The sequence below is a fragment of the Microcaecilia unicolor genome, chromosome 2 (genome assembly GCF_901765095.1).
Source record: "Microcaecilia unicolor chromosome 2, aMicUni1.1, whole genome shotgun sequence".
In the NCBI taxonomy this organism is placed as follows: domain Eukaryota; kingdom Metazoa; phylum Chordata; class Amphibia; order Gymnophiona; family Siphonopidae; genus Microcaecilia; species Microcaecilia unicolor.
Genome location: NC_044032.1, coordinates 279,181,791 through 279,194,479, shown reverse-complemented (window position 1 = coordinate 279,194,479; position 12,689 = coordinate 279,181,791). Strand labels below are relative to the sequence as shown.

The 12,689-nt window shown below is 43.1% G+C and overlaps 1 protein-coding gene; it reads left to right on the top strand.

The window, feature by feature from the left end:
- LOC115463556 (perilipin-2-like) overlaps window positions 1–12,689 on the top strand; it is a 198,836-nt gene that overhangs the window by 104,210 nt on the left and 81,937 nt on the right.

Genomic DNA, 12,689 nt, shown 5'->3' with positions numbered 1-12,689 from the left:
ACAGGGGCTGGAGGTCCACTGGACCGCCGGTCCCCCCCCCCCCGCAACCCATCCCTCAGCATTGGCAAGGGTCCCTGTGTGATGGACCTGTCACTCCATTTGCCATGCAGCCTGCCCCCCTCCTCTTCCTTCGCCACATTCTGGGATGCGCTGGGTGGGGCTACACACCATCCCTTATATGGTGTGTAGCCCCGCCCAGTGCATCCCAGAATGCACTGGGCAGAGCTGGGCGGCATCGAAGGAAGAGGAGGGAGGTAGGCTGCGTTCCTTCTCCAACCAAGGTAGGGGGTGCAGGCGGCGGATTGAGTGACAGGTCCATCACACAGGAACCCTTGCCAATGCTGGGGGTTGGGTTGGGGAGGGGGGACCAGCGGTCCAGCAGACCTCCAGCCCCCCTATCGGGGGGGGGGGGGCTTGGTAGGTGCCCACCGGACCACCAGGGACCATTTGCTGGGGGGTTGGGGGGGCTAGAGACCCACTGGATCTCCAGCCCTCCCTGAACCTGGGGGGGGGGAATCATCAGAGGGACTGGAGGTCCGCAGGACCTCCAGCCCCCATTGCTCGGGGCAGGGGTAGTCAGGCTGGGGGTCCCATGGACCCCCAGCCCCTGTGTTTGACAGGTTTGGGCTTTTGACAGCCCAGACCTGTCAAACAAGTGCAGGAGGATTGTGCTGAGCGCATGCTCGGGCACAATTCTCCCGCAGTTCTACCCCAAGATCAGAGGTAATTGCGCTGCTTAAATTTGCATGCATTATCTCTGATCATAGGTCCAATAGCGCCCTGCGCTATTTTAGAGCGCTGTTTGGAACAGCGCGGGGCTTTTAATCATCTGGGCATGAAAGACTAGGCAGGCAACCTTAAACTTAGTTCTTTCAGCTGTTTGTAGCCAGTAGTTTTGTAAGGTAATGTGAAACACTGGTGTATCTATTCAGTTTGAAAATTAATCTTGCTGCTGTGTTCTATATGCAGTTGTTTGTGGTTTTTTGTTTGGGGGGAGGTATATTTGTTGTTAATGCCAAGAAATAGGGCTTTGCATTAGTCCAGGTGCAGTAGGATAAGCATTTGTACCAGTAGCGCAAAGGCTTTTTGATCAAAGAAATGACCTGATTAGATGAAGTGTTTTACATTTTCTTCCATAGTTGGTTGATATGGGATGTGACTGATAGGGAGGAGTCAAGGATGAAAGCACTCTAGCTTCTGATTCAACTGGGAAGGTGATGTTATTGAAGTTGGGACCTCAATCTCCTTTGGGAAAGCAGCAGACCGGTTCTCAGAATTCCCATGGTAAAGCCAACTGCGCACATGCCATACAACTGGAACAGCGCAGAAAACTAGCTGTCCAGTGCTCATAGGAAATGATATTCAAATTATATACGCACTTTCAAAGTGAAAGCAACAAGGAGGAATGTGCTTGGCAGATGTGCAGAAGTTGTGGTAAGTGGCGCTGTTGTGATGCACACATTAGCGCTGCTCTTTAAAATATAAGCTGTTTTTGCGGAAGGGTGCCTCTGGTCCCACCCTTCCGCAAACAGGAAATGAGGGTGGGACCAGAGGCAGAGCTGAAACATAAGCGAAGGCAGTCTGAAGTGCTGTGCCATGCGTGCTCGACTTCACTGTTGCCGGCGGACCAGGAGGTAAGAAGTTTTAAATAACAGCCGGCACTTACGAAGGGGAGGGGCAGCCGCACATGTCCTGCTTCCACTTGGAGGGCACAGGGAGGGAGGGAGGTGCGGGGGTGTGGAACTTAGATGACAGCGGGTGCATGGAACTCTGAGGGCAGGGGGGAGGGGGGCCTGGAACGTGGAGGGAGGGAGAGCTGGAACTCTGAAGACAGGAAGGGGGGCCTGGAATTCACATGAGAGGGAGGGAGGCAGGAGGCCAAGCTGCAATTGTGAGGAAAACCTTGCTAGCGCCTGTTTCATTTCTATCAGAAACTGGCCTTTTTTTACTAGTATATACATAAAAAGATCCATTATTACAGGAGCATGGGTTAGTTTACTAATGATATGCATATGGTTTATGGCCTCTGAATGTGCTTCCACCCCTTGATCATCATATTACTCATTATATATTGGAGTTATAAATTGCTCACAAGTCAAGATACAAATTTATTTTATTTATTTGGATTTACTGCCTTTCTGAAGGAATTCACTCAAGGCGGTGTACAATAAGAATAAATCAGACATGAGCAATAGACAATTACAGCAGTAAAAATATTCAGATACAAAGTATGGCATTTTATACTACATACAATGTCAACACAATATGTAATATAACATTTTAATTGACAGTGTAGGATACAAGCAAAGATGGAACACAGAGATAGGTAAGAGAGTAAGAAGAGATAGAAAATTAGGTGACTAAAAGTTGTACATGAGGTCAGAGATGGTTAACATGTAGATAGTCCAACAGAAATCTGCAAAAGTGGAGAACTTTATCGTTCCATGAGGATGCACAGCAGCAGAAAAGAGTGTGTGATGGACCATGGGTTCCAGGGACAAGAGAGATGACCTTTTAATTAAAAAGCTTATTAAGAAAGACTCAACACAATGTTGTGTTTTGGCTAACTGAGAGAGACCTTTGGGTGGTAAGCTATGTGTAATGTCTTTTGGAGAGGGTGTGGTTAGTGATAGTTCTTGAGAGAACCTTAGTGTCCTTGGAGGTGTGTAGAGGATCATCCTATTAAGTACTCCGGGCCGTTTCCTTTAAGGGCCTTGGAGGTTGGACATAAGTTTTAAATTGAGCCCTTTTATGCGTTCCTTTCTTAAAGGCCTCTGTCAAATAACAGTATACCATGCTATTCATGTTTATGATGGTGAGGTAATACACAGTCAGCAAAAGGTCATATATAGGTTAATTAATGGCATATTCTAGTCTAATAACTAGAGCTACCAGTATATTTCTAAGAGAATTTTTTCTAGTTCCACTTCACCTGTGTAGAGTGCCAGATTCAACTCCGTCACCTTGTTGGGAAACTGGATGGACCATGTAGATCTTTTATTTGCTGACATTACTATGTTGGTGATGGACCAGTAGTCTAGCCCAGTGTGGCATTGTATTGCTTTGTGCTGTGTACGCTCAATTTAAAAAACAAACCAAGAACTACACACTGAAGTAGTAGTTTACCAACCTACTGAACAGGCATGTTTCTTCTTTTTGAATATTTCTATGATTATTTCAAGCTTTGTATGTATTTTAGATTTGTAATATTAGCTTTTCAAAAAAGATGGTGTCTGTGATTGTTTAATAGAGTTGTCCAGTCACAGTAGTAACCAATTTGAATAGTCCAGCATGAAGAATTGAGCTGTTCTGTTGTATGAAGACAATTTGAGGCAAAGGTCTAAAATATGCCAAAACAAAGCTACTTTGAATATCCATTGCAACTGTTGGGTCCAATGGTTAAGGAAACTGTGGAGTAAGGCCACTGTGAGGTTTAAAATGAGACAGATCAGTTTGAAGATTATTGCACAAACATGGCCCCAAGGGGGGCAGGTGGCTACTGCTTAAGAAAAGCCACATGATTATAGTGTGTAGTATTTGTGGAAAAAAAAAAACACTTAGCGGACACTCCACACTATCATGTTTGGTAGACTTGAGATTTAAACAAAAATGAAAAACTCTGATGCTTAGTAATGTATGCTGTAACTATATCACCAGATTAAAACACACCACGCTAAAGCATGATGGCAAAAATAGGGACAGGCAGGCTTATGAGGATGGAGGGAAAATGGATGGTGCAAATTATGACTTGACAAATGTTCTTGTATTTAGGAGCCAGCAGGTAAAACCTTTTACTACTCTCTCTCCTTGCCACTGTTTCTCTAACCTCTAATGTTTCATGAATACCCTAACTTCTCTCCCCTCAAGGAAAAAAAAAAAAAAGCTTGCAAAAGACCCTAGTAAATCACCTGCTTCATTATGCCACGACATGGTCCTGGCAAAAACCAACAGACATTTCCCCTGCCCCCATAGCATACTATTCATAACTGACAATTATCCCACTATTAGCTGTGCCTGAAACATTTTGCTTTTGGCTTCACAAACTATAGCTTAGGCCTGCTCACTGTTGGAGGCCTGAAAACCTTTGTCCTTAGCCAGTCTGCCCCCTCACACTCATCTCTCTGCTTTCAGTTAGTGTACCCCTCTTCTCATCTTTCCTCTTACCTGTAGTGAGCTTGTCATCTTGCATATCTCCCCAAAGTGAGTCTGCCTCGCTCTCCCCTTTATTTGTTAGTTGTTCCCAGAGTGTGTGTGTGTTTTTTCTCTAGGGAAAAAGGTGCTGGTAATCATATAGGGCCGACCTCAGGCCATGCATTGATTATCAAGGGCTGTGCCCTGATGGTAGACATACCCTCACCATAACTGCACCTCCTCTTACCAACCACAGGCTATTGAAAAAGGCAGTATTACACTAGGCCCTAGAACACCAACACATCTCTTATTTGGAAGACAGAACAAATACATGTGGCAAGCACATACTCCCAGAACACACCTCATATCTCTAGTGGATCAAGGATGGGGTGGTAGGAGGTGTTGTCCTCTTGTGGATTATTTATTTTGATTTATTTACTGTCTTCTTGAAAGAATTCACTCAAGGTGGTGTACAGTAAGATTAAAAACTGGTTAAAAGATATTTGAAACATGATTAGTAGGAGATTACACACTCATAGAAGTACATATTTGGAAGGAAGGGGGTTTTGCCTGTGATTATAACAGTCATGAGAAGGGTTTCACCCACAAAGTGGGTGTAAAATACAAAATATCCCTATGACAGTATGAGACTTTCCCCTTTAAACACATCAATTGTACATTCAAGGAGGATCTCGACTATTTTGTATTGAAGTGGTTTCAGACAGAAGTAGATTAGAGTCGCATAGATTATAACAGTTTCACTGAATTTGATTTAATCATGACATCTTGTTAAGAGTACTGGATTTTTATGGAATAGGTGGAAAAACTTGTTAAGAAATACATGAAACCAATCTTCCCGGATGCCGCGGTATGGAGTTCTGTGAGGTTTTCTAATATTATTCAATTGAGTAACGGCGCTGCTAGGAAAGAGGCTTGCACTTCAGCCTAGAGAGAAGGATATAACCTTGACAATGGGGCAATGTATATCCCTTGTGATAAGGAAATTCAGGATATAATAGACATAGAAGGGGGGGGGGGGGGTTAGATACTACAGTACAATCTTGGGCTACCCATGTTTAAACTAAAGCCTTAAAAAAGCAAAAGGCGAGTGTTTACATTGGAGCACTACACTTAACACCAGACAACTCAAAATTGGTTACACATTCATTGGCATCGAAAGATACTCATGAGCTTATTTTTGAAAGAGATCGCTGGCCATCTTCCGACACAAATCGGGAGATGGCCAGCGATCTCCTGATCCCGGCCAAATCGGTATAATCAAAAGTCGATTTTAGCCGGCCCCAACTGCTTTTCATCGCAGAGCCGGCCAACTTTCAAGTTAGAGTACAGAAGGTGGGACGGGGGTGTGGTTACGAGATAGCCGGATTCACCCCATAATGGAAAAAAGATGGCTGGCTCAGATGAGAATTTCGCCGGCTGCACTTGGTCCATTTATTTTTAGGTCCAAGTCATAAAAAAGTGCCCCAATTGACCAGATGACCACCAGAGGGAAATGGGGATGACCTCTCCTTACTCCCCCAGTGGTCACCAACCCCTTCCCACCCAAAAAAATTAAAAAAAAAAGTTTTTTGCCAGCCTGAAATGTCATACCCAGCTTCCTGACAGCAGTATGCAGGTCCCTGGAGCAGTATTTAGTGGGTGCAGTGCACTTCAGGCAGGTGGACCCAGGCCCACCCCCACCCCCACCTGTTCCACTTGTGGTGGTTTAATGTTGAGCCCTCCAAAACCCACTGTACCCACATGTAGGTGCCCCCTTCACCCCTTAGGGCTATGGTAGTGGTGTAGAGTTGTGGGGAGTGGGGTTTGGGGGGGCTCAGTACCCAAGGTAAAGGAGCTATGCACCTGCCTAGGGTGCCCGGTTGGTGTCCTGGCATGTGAGGGGGGCCAGTGCATTACAAATGTTGGCTCCTCCCATGACCAAATGCCTTGCATTTCGCTGGGTTTGAGATGACCGGGCCCGGTTTCCATTAAGGCTGAAAAACCAAACAGGAGAAGGCTCCTTCGCCGGAGCCCCTTTTTTTCGCGTTATAGCGAAATTAATGCAAGTTACCCAGGCTGTCTTTAAGGCAATTACAACTTGAACTCTGTACGATCGCTATATCTACAATTTGACCCCTGAGGCAGGTGCCTTTTTGGCGCCGAAACATGGCCCGTGTCGGGTCTTTGGCTAATAAAGTACTCCTGTTGTCCTATTCTTGAAGGCCCAGTGTTGCTTTTTTCTTTTGGTTTCTCTGATTGTATACTGTATTACCCTCTTTGTCTGTACTATACTGAAAAACGAAGCCGGCCATCTCCTCTAAACCCGGTGATCGATTTAGCCGGCCCCAACCGTATTTCGAAAATACAGTTGGCTCCGCCCCCTTACGGAACCAGCCCTGAAGATGGCTGGCGCCGTTCGATTATGCCCTTCCACATGTGATAGACATGTTTGACAACATACAAGCCATTACCATTAAGGTTTCCAAAGCATTATGGCAACTACTGTACATTGGGGCTTATTTTGAAAAAGAACAACATCTCATTTTTCAAGCTATTGTTTTATCCCATATTGATAGTAATATTCATGTAGGTTGTAAATCACTGCTGAAAAAAATCTCAGACACTACAGAAACACATCATCTTTGTTGATGTACAAGATATTGAAGTGGAGAGCCACATAAGTTTGCATTGGCTATTAGTGGTGGTGCACATTATTTTAAATTCTGTTCTTTGACCTCATTCTGTATGAGAAAAGGTCCTACATACCTTATTGCTTTACCAGTAAGAAATCTCAAGTCTTACTCCAGAGAACTTCTAATTTTACTCTAAATTCTAGGCAAACTGTAGTTTATTCAGCTATGTTTCCTGTATGAACCTGCTAAATGGTGGAACATATTACTTAGTGATATTAAAAAGCCTTTTATTAAAAAAAAAGTTTGTACTACCCAACCTCTTGTCATTTTTTCCTGGGTATATGTAGTCTGATTGAGCCATACTGAACTCTTGAGGCTAGTGTAGGATATAGTTAATGTAATGGAATTGATCACAGTAGAGGAGTAGCATTTCTCTAGGGGAATGAGCCCTAAGAGTGGAAGGACTTCAGGTACACACTTAGTCAACGTGATTCTCAATAGACAAACTGCTGCTATTTCTAATGAGACTAATCCTTGCTTAACGTCTGTTTTCCCACTCAAAAGTTATGAAAGTTACTTCTGTGAATCAGGCCCAGAAACCTGCATTATCCAGGCAGTATGCAGAAAAAGAATCTCTAAATAGAAGTCTGTGCATAAGTTGCAAAAGGGAAAAGTGCACTCTAGTGAATTTTGCAAGTGTGGCATGTAATTCAGGAGTAGCCTAATGGCTAGTGCAGCAGGCTTTGATCCTGGAGACCTGGGTTCACTTCTGGCTACAGCTCCTTGTGACCTTGGGCAAGTCACTTAACCCTCCATTGCCCCAGGTACAAAAACTTAGATTGTGAGCCCTCTAGGGACAGAGAAAGTACCTGCATATAATTTGTACAGCACTGCATACGGCAAATAGCGCTATAGTAATGATTAGTAGTACTTGTAGTAGTAAAGCTAGTTCCCCAATATGGCACAGTAATCTTACACCATCCTCTTCTATTTGTCATGACCAGAAAAAATTAAGCTCAGTTTAAGATGGTTACTCATGCATGATAGAGGCACAGCAAAATTGTGATCAGATTACCACTTATTCAGCTACAGGCGTCCTTTCCAAGATGAAAGGAAATAATTGTCATCATTTTTTGTGATACAAGATTTAACACCCTGCTAGTAAAGAAACACATGTTGTAGTTGCATAGCACATTTACCTTTGTCATCTTTGTGGTAATGAATTGTTGGGGGGGGGGGGGGGGGGGGAGGTTACCTTATCAGTTGATTGACAGAGAATGGATAACTGCTCTAATTTTTTCCACACCAATACAGGCATAGCTATTGCTAAAACCAACTATATAAAGAAAGAAAACACACAAAATAAGCACACCCATGAGGACAGTGGTTCATAGAACTTTCCAACTCCTCTGCATGTAAACGCATGTCTTAGGTGTAGTTGGTATGTACATGTTTGTCTTAGCAGAAGAGGATATGAGGAAGGAGTTTAAGGTGAAATTCCTTGATCACTATATGAATACTGCAGCTGTTGGGAAATGCTTCTCCTGAAGTGTATAGAGAAACAAACCTCCAAAAATATGCCCCTTCTACCCCCTCCCCCCATGTAGAAAGAACAATTTCCTTCCTTGATGAGAAGTGCCTTCCAGTCTTCTGCCTCTACCATTGATTGAATCCCACCTACAGTCTGCTGCTAGTTACTATGGCTATAGAGCCTCAGCTGGTGACTTAAGGGGGGGGGGGGGGAGGTAAATGGGGGAACTTACTTCCAAGTTTTGCCTCAACTTATCGGCTCTCCTCCTTCCTCACTTTTTAACATGTTTTACACAATATATTTTTATTTTACATTTATATATTTAACATAAATGTTTATGCAATATCACAACTTAATTAACAGGAAAACAAATAGATTTGAACTACAATACTAAATGGGGGAGAGAGAGTTCCCTAATTTGCACATACAATTATCACAGGAACTGAAAATTGTGGACACACTTCATCTAAGTTGTTTTCAGCATATCGAACTGTTTATTAAGCTAATAGTCAACGCACTACATGATGGAGGTTTTTGCCTATGATGAGGAAGTCCCGTTCCTTTAGGGTTATTTAGTAAAAAAATCCTAGGAGCTTCTCAAGGCTTTTTTCCTCCTTTCACTTGACGTGTGTCCACAATTTTGAGTGCCTGTGATACTGTTTGTGCAAACTAAACAAATAGATTTAACAACAACAAAAAAAAGTTATTTTCACTTTGTCAACATATTTGGATCCAAGTACTAGGAAATAAAAATACTAAGAAAATATATTAGCAATAGAGAGCCGGATATTCGCAGCTGATATACAGTGAGATCAATTACTAGATGTGACCAAGGTATCTGTAACACCCTCTTTAGAATTAATATATTCCAACAGTTTCTTTGCAAGGGAATTTCAACACAAACGTACCACCCAAATTAAGAATTCTAGGATTTAAAACTAAGAATTCTGTCCTTTTTTGTGTTTCCCTGGCTGTCAAGAAAAATTTTAATTTTTGCACCCAAAAACTCTGCATTCATGTGGCAAAAATAAGTTTGAAAAATATTATTTTTGTCTGGTTCTAAGGCAAACGTTACTAGAAGGGTAGTCCGTTCTGTTATTACTTCCGGGGAACTTTCTAGAAATTCAGTCAAGTTCATATCAGATTGAAGTCATGTAGTATATCTAGAAGTTCCCGTGATATATTGGGCTGAGACTATGGGTGGATAACCCTCAGTCGGTATTCCCAAAATATTTCCTTAGCAAATCAAGAGCTGAGATGAGTAGTGACTTAGGGAAATTTAAAAACCTGAAATTATTTTTTCTTCCTTAGTTCTCCAACTTACAGACTTGCACATCTTTGTTCTTAATAGCCAGTGAGGAAAAACTTCGTAAACTATCTCCCCTTCTATTGATTCAATTCTATGTGAATAATTTTCAACATTGTCAGACAAAACTTGAAAAGATTGTTTCAAATCCACAATCTCTCCTTTAAAGGTATTATATACCTGAAGGAGGAAGGTATTTAAACCCTGAATCACATCCCATAAAAGTTGTTACCACAGCAGGTCTCCTCAGTTCTCCATTGCTTCTGGGAGTAGAGCCCTGGGTAGGAGGGGAAGCAAGCTGAGATGCCCGGTTCTCCTCTGAAGATTCTCTTCCCAGGGTTTGCATAGCCATGGGTCCTCCTCTCTCAGCGGTAGAAGCCTGACCCCTGTCGGGCCCCCCAGCATGCAGTGACCCCATCAGCACGTATCCACTACCTGGCATTGAAGGAGCTGTGCAGGAGGGAGGACTGAGTGAAACTCCCTCTACGCTATGGTCTGCTTCCAAGGCTGCCGGTTCTGGTGAAGCGAACACTGGGTCTCCTACCCTCTGAAGCTTTCCAGGGTGGTCTGGCAGATGGTTGGGGTTTCCACAGGACTCGAAGAGGTTAGTAACCTTGGTTTCCCTTTCCTTTTTCCCATGTCAAACACCAGGAAAATTTCCAACCAGGATCCACACACATGTTCAGGAGCTTTGTGAAGCCACATCTGCTCTCGTCGCCATCTTGGATCTCAGCATTTGGTTGTGGTTAACATGTTTTACTATGGAAGCAGACAGAGAATTGGACAACTGATGTGTTGACACCTTTGAGTTTAATATTTCCTACCCTGCCTTCCGAACATAATGAAATGTTCTGCTGAATTCGCTGTAAGCCAGACAGTTGGCAAATCCTAACCGTCTGAGTCCTGAACACATACCACATGTGCACCCCACCATGCATTTAAAATATTGAGTTTTAATGTATATATTGCATATTTTTCATTGATGCACTATGGGACTGGTTGTTGAAACTGGAGACTATTGACACTAATGGTGTTTGAACACAATCACTTAGACATATGATGTGGGCTTAAGTACATAATGGTTCTGTTGTAAGTAATGTCAGGTTGGTGTAATACACACGAGTGATCAATAAGTGAGGTATATTGTCCACCTGTAGAAGGTGGCACAGGCTTTATCTGACTAATTTTTTGTCCTTCTAGTGCAGGAGCATGTAATTCTGGCTAGTTGAGGAGAAGTTCACTTTTGTTCTCACTGTTTCTTTGCATTACCTAGCTACCAGACCGACACACAAAAGTAGAGTATTGATCCATTGTGGACTGACAGCACTAATGCATCATAGCAGGAATTTCATGCACATGTCCCAAGGAGCCTACCCCAATATATGCATGAGGTGGTACTTTTTGAATTCTAAGTCCTCTCATGCTGTCATGTCAATAGCAGGCATAAGTGTAGAACTTCAATACCTAAAGTACAGTAGTCTTCACAAACTGGGGATGGAGAACAGGGCAGCTACAGGCCTGTCTTCCCCTTCTCTCCACCACACTCCATTGCCTCCTCCCTCTTCCCCTAACAAGGCTGGGGCTCTAGCACAGCAGTCTATCTCACAAAGTGCCTGCAACGATGCTGATGCTTTTCTTTTGCCACAATCTTGTCCCCTGTGACAGAACTTCACATTTCTGTCTTGGTCGATCACATACCAGTACTCTTGACATGGAATTATTTTTTTTACAGAAGGTGAAGGGAGAGAGATGGACCATGGTAGGGAGAAGAGAAAGTGATTCCCAACTGTGGGGATCCATTGACTTGTTTAAAGTAGCCCAGGGAGGATGCTGGATAGAAGAGCAGTTGGGGAAAATAGATATGCTGGATCACAGGATAGGAAGATTAGCAGGAACAGTATGCCATATGTGAAAAGTTTTGATAATAGGACGAGAGATGGGAGAGGAAGAGGACCAATATTAGACCATGAGGGGGGAGAGAAAAATACTAGAAATTGTGGAACCATATGAAGTGGCAAGGAGATGTAGATGAGATTATATTCCTGCCCAATGCTCAGAGAAGAGCAGCCAAAACAAAACCGCCTTCCCACTTAAAAAACCCCAAAACAAAACCACAACCATCAGGTCCGAACAGGCATTAGGGTATTGGAAGAGGATTTCTAGCAATTCCTTTGAAAGAAAAAGGAAGCCTGTGGCAGCCCTTCAGAAATTATCCCCAAGTCACAGCAGACTCAAAATGAAAAACACCGAGTTGCAGCCATGTCCCAAATTAGTTTAAGGCCAGCGATGTGTCCTTCACATTTAGTTTTTGCCAAGCACATATATGCAAGAACAGATACCATGGAACTCCTCCACTTATGCACCAAGCACAATTCTCCCACTAACTCCCTAATGCTCAACACTATGTACATGCTTCTATTTGCATTGAGCATTAGGGAGTTCTGCTCTGGTGGTTTACAGCACTGTCTGGAACAGTGCTGGAGTTGAGCATCTCCCTATGAATGAAGTCTCACTCAAGACAACTATCCAGAAATAGTCATGCCACATGTTTTTCTACTGTAGTGCTGGCATTTTGTCTTTACTGCTTCTTTTGGACTAGCCCTGGGTATGCCTCAAAAGTCATAAGTGTCAGCTTTGAAACATCCTGTTACTTTATAGGGGCCTCTATTGTCTTTCTGAAGGCTGTTATTGGTTGTTGAAGTATTAGGGACAATCTACCACTTTTCCATAGGAAGTGTTTTCACTCTTTAGATATATGAACATAAGCAGAGAGGACTACGCATAGATGTTGGGATGGTTGTATTAGCCCCTTGGATATGGATATGAGCTATTCCTTGCTTGGACAAATTCTACTTTTAGCCTAGACTGGTTGTAAGATTGTTATGGCCAAATCCTCACTGCCAGAGAGACAGTTTGTTGCCTCTAATAGGCGAGACTGAAAACCTAATTAGAAATAGCTGAACTGCAGAATGTTCATTACAGAAAGCAGCACTAGAATAAGAGGCTGCAGTATGGTAAATTGCCCATCTATTAAAATAGAGTTGGGACAAATGCCTGACTTTAGAATATGAATCCTGTCTCTACAGCT